At 44.9% G+C, this 22,208-nt stretch overlaps 1 protein-coding gene across 7 annotated transcripts in view; it reads right to left on the reverse strand.

Moving 5' to 3' along the window:
• Cfap61 (cilia and flagella associated protein 61) overlaps positions 1–22,208 on the reverse strand; it is a 229,134-nt gene that overhangs the window by 21,044 nt on the left and 185,882 nt on the right. The gene's annotated exons all lie outside the window — the stretch shown is intronic.

A 22,208-nucleotide genomic window follows, 5' to 3' on the forward strand; every position in this document is an offset into this window, starting at 1 on the left:
TTTTTTTTTTGTCCTGGGGATTGAACTCGGGTCCTTGCCCTTGCAAGGCAGGCCACTGAACCGCTGAGCTAAATCCCCGGCCCCCAAGTTCAATCCCTGGTACCAAACAAACAAACAAAAGACTTTCCACCTCCAAAACTGCACACCAAATAAACCATATTACTTTATTAATTACAGCTTCAGTATTTTGTTATCGTGACAGAAAACATACTGAGATACTGACCATGTTCTGTGTGGTTTGAAATAGCCTCTCAATGCTGCAGCAGGCATCTGCTGAATGACCCCAGTCCACCTGGGAACTTGGGAGCTAATGTTGGTTTAACAAGGCTCCCTGGTGACCCTCCTGTGTCTGCCCTGGTGATGGGAGACACCTGTTCCACATCTATGGGATCGGGGTGGGGAGCATCCTTGGGTTCCTTGGTGTCTGTAAGAGCATGGAACCTTAAACTTACCAATGGAGCCCCAACTCCCTGCTGCCCTAGCAGCCAGAGTCTTCGTTTTCAGAAATATTTGTTTTCTCTCTTGTCATTTATTTATGTTTTAAGAGATGGGGGTCTTGCAATTTTTCCACTGCTGACTGCAAACTCCTGGTCTCAAGAGATTCTCCTGTCTCAGCCTCCCAAGTAGCTGAGACTACACACCTGACAAGAAATGATATTCCTAGAGAATTGTCCCAAAGGTCTGTCTACTGTCCCCATGTTTTGCTGAATCTTGGGTACTTAGCCAAGCAAAGCCTCTGCTGCACTCTGGAGGATGGGTACATGCATCTGCAATGCTCCCTGATATCGCCTCCTCTGAGTGTCCAAGCCAAGGGGGTTCCAGCCCAATGGTCTATTCTCTGAGGTGGCCACTTCCATCCAGAACCAGGTCTCAGTCTCACACTCTCTCTACCTCCTTCACTGCACTTTATTATCCTGCCTTGGTTTCCCACAGACAGCTCGTCTCCTTTTACCCCAGCTCCACTGCTTGTAAGCTCTGTGGCCTTGAGATCATTGACTTTAACCTCTCCAGCCTCAGTCTACTTAGCTACAAAATGGGACAACAATGGCCCTGGCCTCAAAGAGCTCCATCAGGATTAAAGGGACCCCAGGTGAGACCTGGCTTTGCACTTGGCACAGGTAGGGGCCCACAGAAATGATTAAATGTTCTTCTTAACTATCCTCTTGGTTGAAGATGCTATAAGTCTTTCTGGTGTGAGTTACAGACTAAATAAATCACTAAAACACTTTTTGCTTATTAAAATAAAGTCTTTCTTTGGAGTAACAGCAGGTTTCTCTTCGGCAGCTGCTTTTCCTCTATTCAGTGCTGTCTGCATAAATTAATTTGCCTGCAGTTTTATAGAACAATAAAGGCAAGGGAGACATTGTGACAAGCCTTCATGAAGTTCTAAATATTAAAATGTTACATGGAAGTGTAAAAAAAATCCACAGAAACACCATCAAACTGAGGCCTTGACTGCTTTTTGGCTGAGGGGAGGAAAATTCAATGCAAGCTGTCTCAGGGGAGCTCACTCTCTAGTCTCCTAGCCTGCTGTGGCGGCCAAACCAGGCATCAGAGAACATGTGAGGATCACTGGCCGAGGTCCAGGAACCCCAACGCTCAGGTGGTCTGGATCTTTTCCTGCCCTGTGCGATGTTTGCTTGACTCGCCAGAGCAAGCTGCTCTGGTGTCAAAGTGGCACGGTGTGAACGTGCTTGAGCGCTGCTTCTACCGGAGTTCGTGAGTTGACCCACATTCACGATGTCGCTGCCCGTACCTCCTGCCCCCGCGTCTGGCCAGTGTTTATGGTGGCCTGCACTGGCAGAGGCACGACTGGGACTGAGCTCTGAGTGTCTCCCTTCTACCCCATCTGAGGTATTCTTTGCACATCTCGGTTTATGAGGAGCTGCATTAATCGAATTTGTAGGCTAAATCGAGTGCCCTGGAAGTCGTCCAGCTCTTCACATTGATTTGCTGTATGAGCTCAGGACTAATAGTCTGAGGCGAGGCTGGCATTTAGTTCTGCAGGGAAAGAGAAGCTTTTAGGCCCCGACTTCCCTTCTCAGCTCCTCTGCTCTTACTCTGCTCCTCTCTTCATAGAAAGCAAAACATTTCCCTTTAATTGCGCTGCAGAGAACCAGGCCGGCCTCAGGCCGTGCAGTCACTCAGCCACCCCGGCCCTGCCTTTTCCTGTCTGATTTCTGCAGTGCGGGAAGTGGATGTGTGCGTGACAAGAAGTGGATCTGTGCACGTAGAAACCCAGGCATCTGCAGGGACAGAGGAGCGTGGCCTGAGTTTTGTGAGGAAGAGTTGAGGAGCGAGCAAGCACCATGCACACCCCAAGCAAGCCCTCTGTAGCGGCTGCCTCATTTCGCCTTCCATTCAATTAGCTGCCCTTTATTTATGTTTAAAAAGTGCGTACTGTTAGGCGAGGTAAATCAGGCACACAAGCTTGAATATGGCACCAGTTCTCTTATATGAGAAGCCCGAAGTATAAAAAAAAAAATTAAAAACAAAATAAAAGATAGGCAATAGGAAACAGGGAGATAGATCATTTGCAAATGGGAAAGGGATCCAGAAAAGAATTAAGCTCACACCAGGCACATGTACCTACCCCTAAGTCACAAGTAAGCATTTGTGTACTGCAAACATGTACTAAGAACGAGTTTATAAAATGTGCTCCACAGACATATCACTTACTAGACCAGAATATACACAGCACATTTAAGACATGTTAAAAATAATTACATAAGTAATAAGTATGTGTTTCAATGAATGTCCTTTCATAATTGGCCAATCTTATGACTGCAGGTGTATAGTTTCTAAAAATCAAGGACAAAAAGCTAACTACCCTATTCCCGCTTTTATTTCCCTGAAACACTAATCAGGCAAACAGGTCCCATGCCCAGGTGTTAAGAACTCTGAAGTCCATGCCAATGGACACGAACAAGCAGAGAGAAGGCACGATTCCTCTCTGTAGCAGAACGCTAAACCACACACTCAGAGTGAACGGCAAAATCAGAGCAGCTGCCACTTGGCAAACTCTGCAGTGGAGACTGAGTCAGGTAAGGATTCTCAGTGGCTGCAAACATGAGTGAGAGGACAATATGGGGACAGGTGTTTCCACAGTCTCGAGGTGTCACTAACTCGGTAAAAGGTACAAATGGCACATTTCCGTGACCTTGGGGCCCCGGCAAACCCCAGGGATGTGGGAGGGCCACACACGGGGAGGGACAGAGGAGAGTGGCGCTCTAGTTCCCACCAAAAGCCACACCCAGGCAGGGAAGAGGGAGCTGGGCAAAGCCAAACAGGCAGAGAGGCTACAGGGTTCTGAGCCATGGTTTTCAAAATGGTGGTCAGGAAAGGAAAAGGCCGAGAAACTGTCCCCAACAGGAGGGGTTGGGCTCCTCGGCGGAAAGGGAGACAATGGTGTGACAGTGAATGAAATTTAAATGATCTGACTGTGTGCTGTAATGGCATTATTTTAAAATTCTGACAGCCACATGAGGGTTGTGCAAGATTGTCATTATTCTTAGAAAACAATGACATATTTGGGGGCCAGTGGGCCCCTGCAACTCATTCAAACCCCAGGGGAGAGATTATATCTTTCATCCATAGAGTGAGTGTTGGATATGTACAGGAGACTGGAGGGAGAGAGAGAGAGAGAGGAGGGAAGGGTGATGAAATGCTTACATTTAGGGCATAGTTTTATGCTCTTGGAAGTCAGACATTATTTTGAGATTGCTATTCTCTCTCTCAGACAAGGTCTCACTATGAACCTCTCGGTTTAGGTTGGCCTTGAATTGTATGTTGAAATTGTGGCAATCCTCCTGCCTCAGTCTCCTCAGTGCCAGGATAATAGGTGCGTACTGCCACACCCAGCTTGGTTTCTCTTTCTTGCGTTACTCTTACAGGAAGTCATGGCCACAGAGTTAAATTTTGAAGTCTGTGCCTGCAGGGTCTTTGTGGCTGGCTCTTGCTTGGGAGGCCTCAAACCCAGGGCACACACACACACACACACACACACACACACACACAAAAGGCTGTGGGTCCCAGGCAGAAGGCAGCCAGGTATAGCTGGGTGGATGCTGGAGGAACAGCCTCACTCTGGCAGAGGACATGTCTCTGGCTCATCATGAAATCTCAGAGCTCCTTCTTTAGAACTGACAGAAATCTGGATTATGATCCCAGAGGTTTCTTGTTCATAAGTGAGAAAACTGACCATCAGAACAACAATTCTAGGAATCACGAGGTCATCTTGGAGCCACCAAGGCCCAGAATCGGGCATGATGTGAACTGAGACACACTGGGAGTCCAAAACACACACCTGATTCTGAAGACTTAATGCTGACAAAAGAGAGGTAAAATAAAATATCTCAATAATTTTTAAATGTATTAAATGATGAGAAAGAATAGTTTTGGATACATTGGGATAAATAACACTTATTTATTGGGATAAATAACACTTTAACAGATGAAATTAATTTTATCTGTTTATTCAAATGTGACTGCTAAAGAATGTTAGTTTTGCAGGTGGCTCATATTCTATTTCTTCTGGACAGCACTGACCTAGATGAAAGGATACTTGCTGTATCTGGTGAATGTATTGAGAAAAGATTTGCAAATGCAGCATGAATATGCCCAGGCCCCACATCCATAAGTTCTCCAACAAGAAGAGACACAGACACATATTAGATAATTACGGGACTGTGCCCAAGAGCCATGCTAGAGCACACACATAAGTGCTGGTAATAACCTATGGGTGACAGAGGCATCAAGAAGGCTCTAAAGGGCACAGGAGAGGCAGGCAGAGCCCTTTGAGGTGTTGCAGCTGGAAGGAACAGTATGGGGTGTGAGACTTGGCACACAATGGCATTGGGGGTGCTTGGTGGGGAGACACAGGGCATGGAGGAGGCAGTAGGTGGGGTCAGACTCAACATGCCTGTCTAGGGCTTATCTCCCCTGTGATGGGGTCACAAGAAGGTTGTACCCAAATGCACTGAAGACATCCTGGCTAGATCTGGCACAGGCATCCTGGAAGCAAAAAGATAACACTGTGCAAAGCTGCATGGACAGATGGGAGAATCGTGACATGGTCAGGGAAGGAAGGAGGCTATAGATGCTCAGAACTCCTGACTCTAGAGGTGGCAGGAAGCTGGAGTACGTGATGGAGAGGTGGGCAGGGAAAGAGGGGCTGTGTGTCTGCTTCCGTGAGACTGTGACAGAAGTACCTGCAGAAGACTCAGGTGGGGATGTCCAGCTGGCCTGGCTGACGGGAGCATGGGCAGCTGGACAAGGAGCCCAAGAGAGGATATGGCTGAGACAAGGAAGGCAGAGCGCTGCGGACAGATCTTCAGTTCTCCATGGAGGTTGGTGGAGGGGCAGCAGGAAGAGCTCAGTACAGCCCATTGGCAGGAAGGACCAGGAGCCCGGGGGGCTGTTGGTTCCCCCACCAAAGAGCACCAGACTTGGCCTGGCAAGAGAGTTAGATGCCTTCCACTTACTCCAACCAGGAAGGGAAGGAACCAAGGGAGTCTTTTTTTTTATTACTACCTTTTCTTTATGGTACTAGGGATCAGGCCCAAGGAATATGGAGATACATCCAAGCCAATTTCATTTTTATGACTTCTTCAAAAAATTGAAATAGGGACTTGCTAATTTGTTCAGGCTGGCCTCAAACTTGTGATCCTCCTGCCTCGGCCTCCTGAGTAGCTGTGATTACAGGTATGTTCCACCAGGCCCCACTCAAGGGATATCTTAGTAAGAGGAGGGTTAAGGGGGCTTATCCATGCCTCCAACCTCTACACCCCTGACAACAATTTATAACTGCTATCTTTTCCATAACATTGTAGGTTTTTTTTTTTTTTTTTTCCGGTACTGGGGATAGAACACATATAACGTTGTAGTTTTGGTTTGTGTTCTCTTGATGATTACTGATGATGAGAATCTTTTCACAGACCTGCTTGCCGCTTATGAGCATATGTCCTCTTTAGAAAAATAGTTGTATAAGTTCCTTCTATATATCAGATTTTAACTCCTTATCTGTAGGTTATCTGTAGGTTACTAGGGACTATTTAGTAAGTGTTGCTAGGAAAATTGTCTCTACACTTGGAAAAAAGTAAGATTAGCTTCCTGGATTCTTATCTTACATTGTACACACACACACACACACCAAATTATTTCCAAATAATTTACAGATGTCAATGTACAACAGAGCTACAAAAGCAATAGAAGAAAATAGAAGAATGTTTTACAATTTTTAGAGATTTTCCTAACAAGGGGACAAAATTCAGTAGCTCATGTAAAAACTAATGCTTTTGTATGAAAAAAGTTAACAAATATGATGGGCAGACAAGCCACAGACTGAGCAAAATATCTTTGTAAAACTCATATTTGATAAAGGATTCATATCCAAAAACATATGAAGAACGGTTAATAATAAAAAACAAGCAGCCCATTTAAAAAATGGGCCACAGAACTGAGCAGATGCCTCTCCAGAGATGATCTACAGATCCTCAGTAAGCCTTTGGAATCTGGTGATCACAACTCAACTTCATCCACCAATGGGGAAAAGCAAGGTACAAGCCATGGAAAGGGACCACGATGCACCTATTAGAAGGGGTTAAGTCCCAAACACTTGCACACCACATGCTGGGCAACAGAAGAACCTATACTCATTGCTGGAGGGAACGCAACTCGCTATAGCCACATGGAAGACAGGCTGGCAGCATCTTTGAAAAACAAACACGCTCTTAGCATACAACCCCAACCTGTGGTCCTCGATACATACCCAAATGAGCTGAAAACCTATGTTCACACAAAAACCTGCACACGAATGTTTATAGCAGCGTTGTTCATAACCATTTGTACTCGGAGCAACCAAGGTGTACTCTATTAGGTGAGTGGGTTAAAAAGCTGCATAATATCCAAGATGCTAAGGAGATGAGCCATTGAGCCAGGAGAAGACAGGAGGAACCTTAAAAGCACATTGCTGAGTGAAATGAGACAATGGGAAAGGCTGCATACTGTAACATTCCAACTCTGAGGCATTCTAGAAAAGCTAAACTAGGGAGACAGAAAAGATCAGTGGTTGCCAGGGGACTGTGGGGAGAAGAGGAGAAAGGAATGAAGTGCCCCAGCACGGGGGATATCGAGGCTGGTGAAGATGTTCTGCTTGGCTATAACGATGGGTATGTACCACCATGCACTGGGAAGACTCACAGAACACCAAGAATGAGCCCTACCATAACCACAGACTTCAGTTCATAATCATGTATTAATATCGGCGCACCAATTATGTCACATGTGCCACACTAGTTCAAGACGTAAATAATAGGAAAAACTGTGATGGTGGAGTGGGGTGGAGTTATGGAAGGTTTGTGGCAGCTCTCTACTTTCTGATCAATTTTTCTGTAAACCTAGAACTGCTCTTAAAAATAATCTATTAAAAAAGACTACAAAAGATGTGGTATATTTATAATAATGATTACTAGTCTTATCCTAAACTCTCACAGATCAAAAACAAACAGGGAATCCACTAGGAAGAGGGACAAAGGATGAGATAATTCACAAAATAATAAATAAAATGGCCAGTAAACCCATGAAAAGAGGCGTCCACACAGGAGAAATGCTAAATGAAAACATGACAAACATAACGACATATTCTTTTTACTCTTTCTTCCTCCTGCAGATTGACAAAAAATAAAACAGAGAGCGTATAAGGAGCTGCTAAAGAGGAGGAAACAAGCCTTCTTATGAACTGTGGCTAGGAATCACACTGGAGTAACATGTTTGAGAATAACTTAAATTAATATCGTCATACTCATTGATGCAGACATGAAAATTGGACACAAAGATATATGTTCAATGGAATTGTTACTACAATGATGGGAAAAACTTGAAATAACCCAATTCATTCATTAATAGGAAGATAAGTAAATTAGGGTTTGGCCACTGCATGAAATGTAAAGAAGCCATTAAAAAGAGTGAGATATATGTGTGCTGACATGGACAGACCTTCAATCTACATATTTTAAGTGAAAGAAGAAAATATGTACAGTGTGGCCCTCATGGATTTGAGAAACACACATCCCCACATTGAGAATAGTGTGCTCAGCACTGGACAGAGGACCAGGCTCGGGAGAGGAGGGGCCGAGCTCACTGAGGAGGGGCGGAAGAATTTTTTTAAATATGTAAAATATTCTATCTGTGAAGGAAAGGAGCTGTATTCCAAGTAGCCAACACACTGGTGTTCAATAAATATATAAGGAATGAATAAGAAATAGTGACATTTAAAAAGCCATAATAAGAATAACTAGGAATATGCCAAAAAGATGTACCACAAGGGATTTTAATTATATGGCTAATTATCAAAGCAACAAATTAGAAGCAACTTGGTTAGTTAGGAAAGGTAAGGTGGTGAATTTCTATCTAGTCATTTAAAAAATCACATCACTGAAAATAGTACCTCCAGAAATGAGAAAATGTTCAAAATACCCCAAAAAGCCAAAATAGCAAGATACAGAAAGGTAGATATGATATCTATCTATCTATCTATCTATCTATCTATCTATCTATCTATATACCAAAAAATATAATCTCTCTGGGTATTTGCTTTTGGGTAACATCTTTTTCTGTACAATTTTCTGTTTTATGTCCCATTTCTTTGGGTACTGCAATGACCATGTATATTAATTTTGCAAATAGAAAGCAAAGTTTTGTAAAAATGAATATTTCTAGAAATACAGCTGCACAGTTCAGATGTCTATAAGGCTCTTTTCTGGACACCTTTAGGAGCAGCCCTGGCCTTGTGATGCGGCCCTGTGTATTTGACTTGAATACAATCTCTGTTCATATCATAGCCATCGATACCTTTGAATGCCTTTCCATCTGCTGAATTTAGACTTTCACATGGTAAAGATGATGAGGATATTCTGAGCAATCCCATTTTAACTCTGTGAATGGTATTCCCTTTTTAAGACTTTGGGTTTTTTATTTGATTTTTGCACATTTGAGCACCTCACTTGTTAAGGAACAAATTGTGTCGAAAGTAGGAGGTTGTCTACATTTCTTACCCCCTGTTAGTGCCTGATACATTTAGGGTTATTGGTTATCTTATTTTTAGGTAGAAGAGGAAGGCTGAGTGACCTCCAGGAGCTTTTTTGGTGCTTATTCATTTATTCTGGGTGCCTCCTTCAGATTTTCTGCCCTGAAGCTCAGGAGAGAGATTGAGCTAACTTGGGGTGCACATGGGTCCACACCAGAATTCTCTCCTAGCCAGGGCTTGGTGGCAGGAAGTTGAGTGACAGAGTAGCTCACAGTATCAGGGCAAGACCTCAGGGGTGGGGTACTTTGTCTATGGATGGTTACCACAGAGTCATAGCTACATAATCACAACATTAAGGGCCATCTGATATTATTGAAAACAAAGTCATTATTATGATACTTTAACAGTCTTCAGCCTGAAAACCACTCACGGTCTAATTCAATAAATAAGCTACTTAAGTATAGACAGTCACAAGGAAGAACAGATTTTGTGTCATATTAGCAAATTTGATTTTCATTAATGCAAGATGAATGTCTTCTATGAGACACTTTCATATCATATTAATGACATGATAGCAAACAGCATTTACAGGTTACTAGGCAACATGAGGACCCTCTAATGATCTCCTCTGTCCTGGAGAGGCCACAGAGGGAAGATGCCAGCGCTCTGAGGTCTGTTCCCATTTCTCGGCCACTGTTTCTGCTGGGAGGCCACTGTGGTGTGGGAAGGCTGGCAATTAATGATGCTGTTTGCCACAGTGAGTGTACACCTCTTCATTTTCCTCCTTTTCATCGCCTTACTGCATGGAGAACAAGATTTGAGAGTGGGTTTTACAGTGAGAGGCCAGGCGTTCCCACGCCCTGTGTCCTTCCTCTGCTTGGTCAGGTGACAGGCTGTGTGAAGCCAGACAAGGGAATGGAGTGGAGTCCTTGAGGGCTGTGTGCTGAGCCTTGGTTTTTTGGGATCTGCTTCACTCCCTGCTTCCCTATTCCCTTGAGGAACAGGCTGACTCCTGCCAGTAGTCACACCATGACTTCCTGATTCCACGAGGCAGGGATGCCAGGTGGTCCCAGCATCCTAGCTATGATTAACACGCAACAGTCATGGCACAACTTAGCAGCATAGAGTGACACCCATTTCTACCATGATGGCTGGCTCACCTCTGCTGCATGGTGACAGGGACTTCTGATGGAAAGAGGAAGACTGGGGACACAACCATCTGGAAGGTTCATCACTCATCTATCTGGCCTCGGCCAAGATGACTTGAAAGCTTAGCTCAGCTGGGACACTCTTCTAGTGTCTACATAGTCCAGCCACCTGGCTTGGGCTTCCTCAGTGGTGGACCAGAGGCAGTTGGATTTCTTATATAATAATGCCTTTCCATCTGCTGAATTTAGACTTTCACATGGTAAAGATGATGAGGATATTCTGAGCAATCCCATTTTAACTCTGTGAATGGTATTCCCTTTTTAAGACTTTGGGTTTTTTATTTGATTTTTGCACATTTGAGCACCTCACTTGTTAAGGAACAAATTGTGTCGAAAGTAGGAGGTTGTCTACATTTCTTACCCCCTGTTAGTGCCTGATACATTTAGGGTTATTGGTTATCTTATTTTTAGGTAGAAGAGGAAGGCTGAGTGACCTCCAGGAGCTTTTTTGGTGCTTATTCATTTATTCTGGGTGCCTCCTTCAGATTTTCTGCCCTGAAGCTCAGGAGAGAGATTGAGCTAACTTGGGGTGCACATGGGTCCACACCAGAATTCTCTCCTAGCCAGGGCTTGGTGGCAGGAAGTTGAGTGACAGAGTAGCTCACAGTATCAGGGCAAGACCTCAGGGGTGGGGTACTTTGTCTATGGATGGTTACCACAGAGTCATAGCTACATAATCACAACATTAAGGGCCATCTGATATTATTGAAAACAAAGTCATTATTATGATACTTTAACAGTCTTCAGCCTGAAAACCACTCACGGTCTAATTCAATAAATAAGCTACTTAAGTATAGACAGTCACAAGGAAGAACAGATTTTGTGTCATATTAGCAAATTTGATTTTCATTAATGCAAGATGAATGTCTTCTATGAGACACTTTCATATCATATTAATGACATGATAGCAAACAGCATTTACAGGTTACTAGGCAACATGAGGACCCTCTAATGATCTCCTCTGTCCTGGAGAGGCCACAGAGGGAAGATGCCAGCGCTCTGAGGTCTGTTCCCATTTCTCGGCCACTGTTTCTGCTGGGAGGCCACTGTGGTGTGGGAAGGCTGGCAATTAATGATGCTGTTTGCCACAGTGAGTGTACACCTCTTCATTTTCCTCCTTTTCATCGCCTTACTGCATGGAGAACAAGATTTGAGAGTGGGTTTTACAGTGAGAGGCCAGGCGTTCCCACGCCCTGTGTCCTTCCTCTGCTTGGTCAGGTGACAGGCTGTGTGAAGCCAGACAAGGGAATGGAGTGGAGTCCTTGAGGGCTGTGTGCTGAGCCTTGGTTTTTTGGGATCTGCTTCACTCCCTGCTTCCCTATTCCCTTGAGGAACAGGCTGACTCCTGCCAGTAGTCACACCATGACTTCCTGATTCCACGAGGCAGGGATGCCAGGTGGTCCCAGCATCCTAGCTATGATTAACACGCAACAGTCATGGCACAACTTAGCAGCATAGAGTGACACCCATTTCTACCATGATGGCTGGCTCACCTCTGCTGCATGGTGACAGGGACTTCTGATGGAAAGAGGAAGACTGGGGACACAACCATCTGGAAGGTTCATCACTCATCTATCTGGCCTCGGCCAAGATGACTTGAAAGCTTAGCTCAGCTGGGACACTCTTCTAGTGTCTACATAGTCCAGCCACCTGGCTTGGGCTTCCTCAGTGGTGGACCAGAGGCAGTTGGATTTCTTATATAACAAGCCAGGAAATTAAGAATGAATGTTCTAGAAAGCAAGAAGGAAGCTGCATGGCTGACATAAGCCAGCCATAGAAGGGCCAAGGCTTCACTTCTGCCAGACTACTGGTACAGAAGTCATGAACTTGCTCATATTCAAGGGTAGGAGACACAGACCTTGCTCCTCAGGAAGGAGTACTGGACACCTTTCAGACACAGTTTAGTACATGTGCTGACGAAGCGAGCACTTCAGTCACGGTTTAAATCTGCCCACCAGACCATGTCAGTCAGACACCCTCTAGGGAATCGAGCTGGGACTGAGTCACATCTAGGTAAGTCTGTGGGCTTTGAGATTTGCAACATGTAACTTGGGAGCTGTGGGCCAAGGAGAAAACAGTGTGCACAGAGAAAAGCAAGCACTGCTTAGGTTCCACCTTCCATGTCCTTCTGGACTGTCGTCTGTCCCAAGGCCCACACCTCTGCTGTTTTTCCTGTGAGACAACCAAGGTTCTCTATAGTGACCTCTTCTTTTTACCTTAAATCTATACATTTGATTGACTTCTGCTGCTTAGGACCAAAGTCGTTCAAGTAATTTCTCATACAAATGTGATGATTTACTGAAGTGAGACAATTTGCCATTTATTACTTTTAGGCACTTTGACGGACTTCTTGGTATGGTCAGTGAAGTTTTATCTCTCTCACTCTCTTTTTTTTTTTTTTTTTTTGTATTATGGATCGAACTAGGGACCTTGTGCTTGTGAGGCAGGCAGCAGAACCACTGAGCGAAATCGTTGGTCCAGAAGTTTTATCTTTTCAAACACCCTTCCCCCATCACCTTCTTCCGCTCCTTCATCTCCTCATTTCTCAGTGTCTGTGGCCTTCTCTTTTCTCTCCCTGAATACACTGCCTTCTCCCACTTAGCACTGTTTCTGCTCTAATGATTTGTTTCCTCATGGGAAGACTGTGTGTCAGTCAGATTTCTGTCACTGTGACAAAATGCCTGAGAAAATTAACTTAAAAAGAGATTTATTTGGACTTGTAGTTTCAGAGGTTTCAGTCCATGGTTATCTGGTCCTGTTGCTTTGAGCCTGTGGGAGGCAGGACCTCATCGTGGAGCACCTGGTGGAAGAGACTGTTCACCTCATGGCTCACAAAGCAAAGAGACAGACAGGAAGCGGCCAGGATCCCAATATCCCCTGTAAGGACCTGCCTCCACTGACCTCACTGTCTCCTCTAGGCCCTGCCTCCTACGAGTCCCACCACCTCCAAATAGTGCCACAGACTGGGGACCAATTCCTTTAGTTTGGCCTCTGAGAGGCATTTCACATCAAATCATGAGGTAAATATTTTTTTTTTTTGGTTTGCTATTATTTTGTGGCCGTGCCAGAAAGGAGAGGGGGTAAATTTGTCCGTTAAAATGTGTCATATTTCATCAGAAAGCCCTAAATTATTTTTCAGTACAATCCTAAATAACTTTAAAAACTTTATTTTAAACTTAGTCTCATAGATTTCTAAAGATGGGGCAGAAATGTATTGGCAAAGTCCCTGTGGATCTGTCTGAGAATTTTTTTTAACCAAAGATATGAGAGTTTCTTTCATACTGGAGATCAAGACCAGGGATGCTCTTCCACTGAGCTATATCCCCAGATTTTTTTAGAATAAAATCGAGACAGGGTCTCACTAAGTTGCCTAGATTGACCTCAAATTTGCCATCCTCCTGCCTTAGTTTCTGGAGTAGCTAGGATTATAGGTGTGTATCACAATTTTGTGAGAATGAGTCACAAAATTCCAAAACTGTGTGGTGATTTTCATCCTTATCATCATTATAATGGGTCTCTTGCTTTTCCTAGGGAATGCAGCTTGAGGCAAGGATTAAGAGTTGAGGGGTATTTGGGATAGTGATTCCAGGGCAGCCAGAGTGGTGCAGAGTGAGGAGAATGCAGGATGGTGCATTGTGTGCTGGCCACTGTGTCGTTCGGGGAGCAGTCAAGGAGACAGAGAGAGGGATTCTCTTCTGTGGCTACTTCCTATCCACAGAGAATTAGGTCCCTGTGTTGCTGTCTTGTATCACACAGCCTTTTTCTCTTTTGCAGTACTGAGGATGGACACCAGGGCCTTCACACTGAGCTACTCCATCTCCAGCCTCTAAAAAAAAATTTTTTTGAGAGAGGGCTTGGTAAGTGATGAAGTTGCCCAGGCTGAGGCAGGGGAATCAGTCCATTCTGAGGTCTTACTCAGAAAGAAAAGAGGTCCCTCTCTTCTAATCCCAAATTATTAGATGCATGAGCCTTGGGTTTCCCAGGACTCGCACCTCGGGGTCAATCCCAGAGAGGGACCAGTGGTGTTTCACATACATCCTGACTCCAGAAAACCCTGGTTCAGAGCCACCCCTGCCCTTTCCTTGGTTTAGTTGGTGTGACATTAAAGTCTCTTCTGGGATGTCCATTGTTTCAGGTGGCTTCTGCTACATGCAGACAGAGATTCCTGACTAGTGCTTATGGCTAGGAAGAATACCTACGGTGTACTTTTTAAAAAATGTTATCTAATAATATCTTGAAATGAGTGTTTTTTTTAAGTCTAAAATGAACGCTTCTCTATTTTAAACTCTTTCCTACTTTGTATGCTATAGGCTGACCTACTGAGCAAACATTTCAGTCCAACACATAATTGAAAAAAAAATCACATTAGTTCAGCTGTTAAACCCCTGCCAGGACCCAGGCAGCTTCAGAACTGCTCTCTATTAAGATCCACTTGCAAATCTGTGCTGGGGCAATGCTTGACCAGAGGGCCTCCTCCGGTTTGTGCTGGAGTTAGACTGAGCTAGATTCCTGAAAGCCCAGCAGATTCATGGTATGGCGTCCAGTTAATATCATGAATGAGTTCAAGCACTGCTCAATTATCGTATGCAGAAAGCCCCTTGCTTGTGGTCCTGCTGGGGCCGCCAGTGGCTGGGCATGAATGATTAAGCCTGTCTGAGGAGCTGAGCCACCTTTTCTCCCTGTGGCCTTGAGGCCTCCAGCATCGGGGGTATTTTCCTATTTTGTTTGGATTTGCTCCTAATGATGGAAATATAGATTATCAATGCTGTGAAGCCGCAGGGCACCAGCGTGACTGTGCTGGGCTCAATTTTCCCCTGGCGCCATCAGCATGTCCCCTGGCCCGACACACAGTGCTTCGGCAGCTGTCAGAACTGCTGGGGCTGGAGGGTGGGCTCCCTCCATGCAATGGGAGAACCATGGACCCATGAGCTCCAAACAGTGCCTCCTACTACAGCTGCAGGGATGTCACTGGTGGCATTTGGTGCTCTCTTCTCCCAGAATCACCAGAAGGAGTAGATGATAAGTCATGCAACACAGCTCAAGTTTTGCTGGGAGGACGATGAAAGCATTTTTAAGGGAAGGAAAAGTTGTTGGGGCAATACTGGGGCTTTTGCCAATGTCATTCTGCAGTTATCTGGCATGCCATTGGGGAATACAGCTGGGGACACACAGGGCCAGGGCTGGGGATGCTGCCGGTGGGACAATCCCTGCGATGGCTCAGAGTTGAAAAGTTCTTGTACCTGGGCTCATGTATTCGAAGCCAGCCCAGGAAGTGGTTCTAACTTCTTTTTAAAAAGATAAATGAGGCTTAGGGGGGACTGAAACAGCATCACCAAGAAGGCTGTGCCCACCCAGTAGGCACCCTCAATGTCCCACAAAGGAACTTGAGGTCAATATGGTGTCAGACCCAAGGCAGAGTCCAGGACTAGTCATATGGAGGTCATCCCATCATTGCTGACAGGAGTGTCCATGGGCACCAGGTGTCGAGGATGGGTTCCAAACACTCTGTCCATCTGCAGGCAGAGTGGTGACTCTTGAGGACACAAAGTAGCACCAAATGTGGGGTGTGAATCAGCCTGCATCACCTTGGGATTTTTTTTTTTTTTAGGTGTGCTGAAGGGGCCACCTTCTTGCCGTGTCCTCACATGATGGACAGAAAGTGATGCTGTCTTCTTCGCATAGTGCTATGATCTTAGTAGGTTAGGACTTCAGCTTTACCACCTCACTTAACCTTGAAAGTGTCCCAAAGACTTTATCCCCACATACAGCCACTCTGGGCATGAGAGCTTTAACATATCATTACTGGGGCACAATTCAGACCATGGACCTGGGATTTCCAATTGGAAAAGTAAAACAATAGGGGAATTAGATGAATAATGGGGTGGAGAATGGCTTGAGAGATGTTGCTTGGGTGTGGGTAAGGTGGTCTATGTAATAGGAGGAGGGGCCTGTGCCATGTAGAAGTCTGGAGATGTTATATAATATGTATTATGAAAATTGAAAAAAAATCAGCACTCTAAATCAATTGCTCCCTTATTTATTTGTCTGCATTATTTCTGTTAAGGAATCTGGTGCCACACTTATAATTATTCCTCTGTAAGCAATGTGCCTGCTTTCTCTTGCTGTGTTTAACACGGTCTCTTTATCACTGTTTCTGAGCAGTTTGCAACATGCTCAGTGTCATTTCTTTGTGTTTTTCTTGACTGGGTTTCAACGAGCTTCTCAGATGCAAAGGTTTATAGTTTACATTAAATTTGGGAAAAAAAAACTCGGTCACTATCTCTTCAGGCCACTTGAAATTGTCCCATTGCAGGCTGATCTCCTACTTTTTTAAAATTATTTTTCCCTCTGTGCTTCATTGTGGGTAGTTTTAGTGGTCATGTCTTCAAAATTCAGTAATCTTTTCTTCAGTGAGATCTAATCTTTCATTAATCCCCATCAGTTGTACTTTCTAAAATCTGAGACATTGTGACTTGATTACATCTTTTCTGTACTTCTCAATTTTTGATTTTTGTGATGCTGAGGATGGAACTCAGGCCTCAGGCATGCAGATATATGCTCTACTACTGAGTGCCACTAGTCTAGTCCCTTCCACACCTTGCTTAACTTTCATAACAACTGTTTTGACGTGCTTGTCTGCTAGCCCTAACATTTGTGTCAGTTGGCTTTTTTTGTCTCTTCACCATGGGTTATATGTTTTTATTTCTTTGAGTGTCTAGTAATGCTTGACATAAGTATAAAGCACATCTCACACTCTCCTAGCATCCTGAGCGAGATGCCCCCTTTCTTGTAGCATCACTGTGCTGCTAGAATAGCTTCCCCTCTGCTTTCTCTGCATTTGCCACACTTTGAACAAACATTTTCTTCCTACTACACCAGCCTCACTTCCCTATTTCTCTATAAAAGCCTCACTTCTCCATTCTCCGCTGAAGTAAGGGTAGTGACCAGAACAGAGGTGGAGGACCACCCAGAGTCCCCCTACTGGACATAACCAGTGTTGCTCCAGAGGTGAGTTAGGTGGGACCAGAGTGGTGTTGGGTCCAGGACTAATTCTGAGAGATGAGGCCCTTCTGGGTTAGGGTTAGGGTTAGCTGCAGCAGGCACGGTTCCTGCCCTGTGTGAGCACCAGGCACTGAGCCTCTAATCCTTCCACAGTGTAGGATGGCTTCCTCCCTCACATGTGTGGATCAGTGTTCCAAAGCACATTCTGTGCAGCTCACTGTTTTCCAATAACCCTGTCCCGAGAGCTCTGCCTGTCTCGGTCTCCCCAGACTCCCAGCTCCATCTCCTCAGCTCAGGTACCCCACTGAGCTCTCTGCCTGGGTTCTGCCTCCCCTTGCTGTGGTCAGGAAAGTCTCAGGATAACCGGCTAGAACAATCCAGGGGTCACCTCATTTGTTTCCCATTTTTCTTGCAGAGATCCCTGCCTTTGTCCAAATCTTTAAAAACATTTCTTCCATTCTGTGCAGTTTTCACTGGTTTCGGGTAAGAGGTTGAATCTTGTCTTCCCAAAATTTGAAGGAAAAAAAAGCCTTGAATTCTGTAACATCTGCTCTAGCACATCAGATAAGTTTGTGGACTTGCGTGCAGTTAGGGCAGTTTATCCTTTTGATGGTAGATGCACATGCACACTTTATATGCCCTTTCAATAGTTTTGTATCGAGGGGACACTGACTTCTAACCAAGTCATGTTGGTTCGTTGTAGACTACGGCAGTCTGGCTCTGCCAGCTGCAGCAGGACCCTTTACGGCCTGATTCAGTTAAGATCTACAGGTGGGAGAATGAAAGACCATGCTTCCCAGGGTGCACATAGTGTGGGTTGTACTGGGACCAAGTTTCCTCCCGAGGGATGTCTGCTGCAGGATGGGAGGATGGATATGACAGGCTTGCTTTCACCAGCAAGACTGAGCCGGGCTGTCTGCTGTAGCAGAAGCCACAGGCAAGGGGCAGAACTCAGGGCACCCATTTTGCTGCTGTTGCTGGAGACAGAGTTAGGGTTAGGGTTAGGGTCATGAAGCTGGCATGTGTAGCAGCAGTTACCTAGCTCTGCACATTGCTCACTGTGGCAGATACTGAATTGTTTTCTGGAAGCCAGAGTGAAGCCAGTTCATTCACAGAACTTAATAAACCACCCCAACCGGCAGTTCAATGCTTTGAGTTTAAACTGGCCAGAGCAGATTCTGTCACCTGCAAGGTGGGACGAGCTGGTGGATTGATCACCAGACGTAGACATCCTGTGGCTGATGAAAAGCTTACTTGAGGGACAGGGCACGGGCTGGCTCTACCGATACTCAGCCTGCCGTTCCTTTGGAAGAGGCCTTAAAAGGCTTTTGTCCATTTTGTAAAGATGACTTGGTTAAAAATAGAAAATATCTGTGAATCCACAGCATCACGTACATAAACCGCAGGAGGGTCCACATTTAACTAATAAGGCTGACTTTTTCCAGCTATGATGTTTCCCAGGTTCTAAGATATGGGACCACACAGAAACACATCTGTCTGTCACCTGCACCGAGAGGGTACCAGTGTGCACTTCAAATGATAACAAAACTCAGTTCCTATTTTTTTTTTTTTTGTACTGGGGATCAAACTTGGGACGTTGCACTTTCGAGGCAGGCACCCTGTCTGTTTTTTAAAGATGAAAATACAACGGTTCTAATATTTTCTTCTTTCTCCCATGAATTAACCTGGCAAAGCCCCAGACATTTTTGTTAAAGGAGCAAAATTATTCTCATTTCCCAAGCATAAATTGTGGGTTTTTGGTTGATCTCCTTGTAATAGGTAAATGAAAAGTCAAACACAACAGTTGGTTTTTCTAAGCAATGTTCACAGGTTAAGGTAAATGGATTTCTCTTCTGTATGCCAGGGATGGGCAGAGATGGGTCACTGTGCTTCTGGTCCTCTGGTTACCACTGCTTTGACCTGAGAGTGACAGCCCTGCCACTGTGGTCCTTTCGTGTACAAGACAAATGCGCTAGCCTGGCACTGAGTTCTTACTGCTTGTGTAGGTCTGAATTCCGGGACCAAACTGCAGTTTTCCTTCAAATCACCCACCCACTGTCTGAAACAGGTACTGGGAATTGGGATTAGGTGTGGGCTTCATATTCTACTTGGCTTTTTAAGATATTTCTTTATGTTTTCTATAATAAACACATACTGCATACGAACAATTAAACTGATATACAAAATTGTCCTCAAAAAGAAACCTAAGATGATCCAGGCCCTGGAGGGCAGGAAGGAGAAGGTTGCCCACGTGATTATTCCCTGGTACCCAAGTGACATCAGAGCCTCTTTTGCCAGTGCAGTCTGCTGTGAAAATGGAGGTGGTGGCAGGTTGCTCCATCTCGTGGTCCAGAGACTGAAAACGAACACGATCTCTGTGGTATGTTTGTTTTAGTGGTTCCAATTACAACAGAACAACTTGGTGAGTCCTCAGAAACCGGAAAGAGGTATTTATGTTACAGCACTTTAGTAGCCTTGGTGGTAACCCCTGGACCACCAGCCATGATGTTAAGCTCAATAAATAACAGCCTGGAACCACCTGCTTCCAGGTGAGTGTGCGAGGAGCGGAAGGAGGTAAACCTGTGAAGCACTTCAACCCTGTGACACCCATTCGCACAGCACAGGCACAGAGATGCTCAGGGTGGCACAGGTGAGATCTGACACATGCCTCAGCTCTCCCGGACCGCAAACCAAGACTTGGGATGGGCCAGCAGGACAGGGGAGTGGTCACTCTGATCTCCTGGAGTAACTGTGGTGAGGAGGTGGCCGGCTGCTTCTTCAGATTTGGCAAGCTGAGCTCTAACCAAGCAGCAAAGGAGAAGGTGACATGGAGTCGTTACTCCAGCCTGCCAGGCCAAGGCCTCTCATGTGCCTGGAGAGCGACCCTGAAAGCCCTTCTCCCACACTGCCCTCCTTCCCCAACAGTCGCTCTGGCACATGATCTGGGAGTTTTCTTTCTGACTGATACCATGCAGGCAGGTACAGAGAGGAGCTGTTACCCCCTTCCACCCCTGGACTATCCTGAGCATGGCAAGATGTGCCAAGGGCTGGGAGCCGGATGGGGCAGACGACTGGTACCTTGGGGAACAACTGCTCCTAGATGCTGGGCCCAGAGCCGCTCACTGGGGCTTCCGCAGATACAACTGGTCTATAGCAGCTCTCTCAGCAGGACTTCCCACAGTGACGAAGGGCTCTATTCTGCATGGTGCCAGATGGGAGTCTTGAGCAGCATGTGGCTGCTGCCACATAAAATGAGGCTAGAGGGACCGAGGAACTGAATTTTCAATTAAATTAATGAATTAATTAATTATGCTACTGGGGCTGGAACTCAGGGCCTTGCACATGGTCAGTAAGCACCCTACCAATGAGCTATACCCTCACTTCTAACCTGCATTAAAATGTAAATAGTTCCATGTGTCAGTGGACCATCATATTGGACAGAACAGTCTAAAGTATTTGTAACTTAACCATGTCTGAAACAATTCTCCAACTTTTGAAACTATATCAGAGATGAGATGTTCAATAGTAGATTATAGAGATACTTTGTAACACACATACAAATTTCTAATTTCAAAGGACATTCAGAACCTATAGGGTTGCTTTGGGTGCCCAGTGGTTTGAAATGAAATCACTTTTAAGTGATTAAGCTGAAATAGAAACATTTATTTGATCTACTCCTTAGCTACAAAGTGTCTTGGCAGGTACATTATTAACTCTTAGCAATGTGTTGTTACTCTAGATTTCTAGTTTATTTAATTCTTGATAATAATCTCTAAGTAAATTTTTATCTTAGATACATGGCTATGAAAACAAGCGTGTTTACATATATCATAGTACCTCCATAGAGATACTTTTTAAAAAATAAGACAAAGCAAATGCATATACACCAAATTTTAAAGCATTTTATCATTTGGATTATTAAAGGAAGGACTGCATTTCTTTATTTTGTATTACAAAATAAATCTGTATTAATTTGAGAGGCTGATGGGGTTCTGCATGAAAGGCCAGAAGTGTTTTTGTCGGTCCATGAAGGTGAATTTGGACCTGGACTAAATAAAGCACAGGTGCTAAAGCAATTACCAAACTTCACGTTTGTACCATTGCATTTTCCCCTGTGATGTAAGAAGATCTACTGTGGTGTATCTCTCCACTGTACTACAGATGAGGTAACGGCTGCTCCCTGAGCGTGTAGGGCAGTGAGGGCAACCATTTTAGAGACTGTGTGCCCAGACTGCAATCTCAAAACCCATTTGTTTATCATAACGTGCCAACATCGTCCCTATGTGTGCTGTTATCCCATGCTCAGCTGCTGGGGCAACTTGGGTTGTGTATCAACAGGGCTCTGTGAGACCACTTCAGCACACATACCATAGGTTCTCCAGCACTGTTAAAGGGCTTATCCAAGGTCTCTAAGCTACTAAGGGACCATGCAGAAGTGAATCCTCTGACTGAGTCTAGTGTCCTTTCTGCTCTAAGGAAAAGGAAGTAATGATTTTTGTTCACATATTGTAGGGATGGCAAGGTTAACTTCCCAGGATGCATTGTTCCCCCGTGGTATCCTTGAGGACTGGTTCAGGACTCCTTCCCACCCCTTATGTAAAAGGTGCAGTATTTGCACAGACCCTCCCTATCCTTCTGTGTACTTAAATCATCTCTAGGTTTCTAACAGTATCTGATGCATGTGCTTTGTAAGTAGCTGTTATGCTACATTGTTTCCAGTCTTCCCTATTCTACATTTCTCCCTGAATATCTTAGCCACACAGTGGAACCTGTAACTGCAGCAACCACGGGTAGAACGGCTGGCTGTATGCCCAGTGCGCAGCCTGACAGCACTGGCAGGGCAGCAGCAACAGATTTAGTTGTGGATAAAAGGTGACAGTGGCAGCCTCACCTTATGACATTTCTGTTTTTATAAAGCTTGGTGGAAAGTTTGAAATTTTTTTAACAGAATGTGGCAGGCGTGGTCCAGAAGC

The sequence above is a fragment of the Fukomys damarensis genome, unplaced genomic scaffold, assembly GCF_012274545.1.
Source record: "Fukomys damarensis isolate Sample0158 unplaced genomic scaffold, DMR_v1.0_HiC HiC_scaffold_7, whole genome shotgun sequence".
NCBI lineage: Eukaryota > Metazoa > Chordata > Mammalia > Rodentia > Bathyergidae > Fukomys > Fukomys damarensis.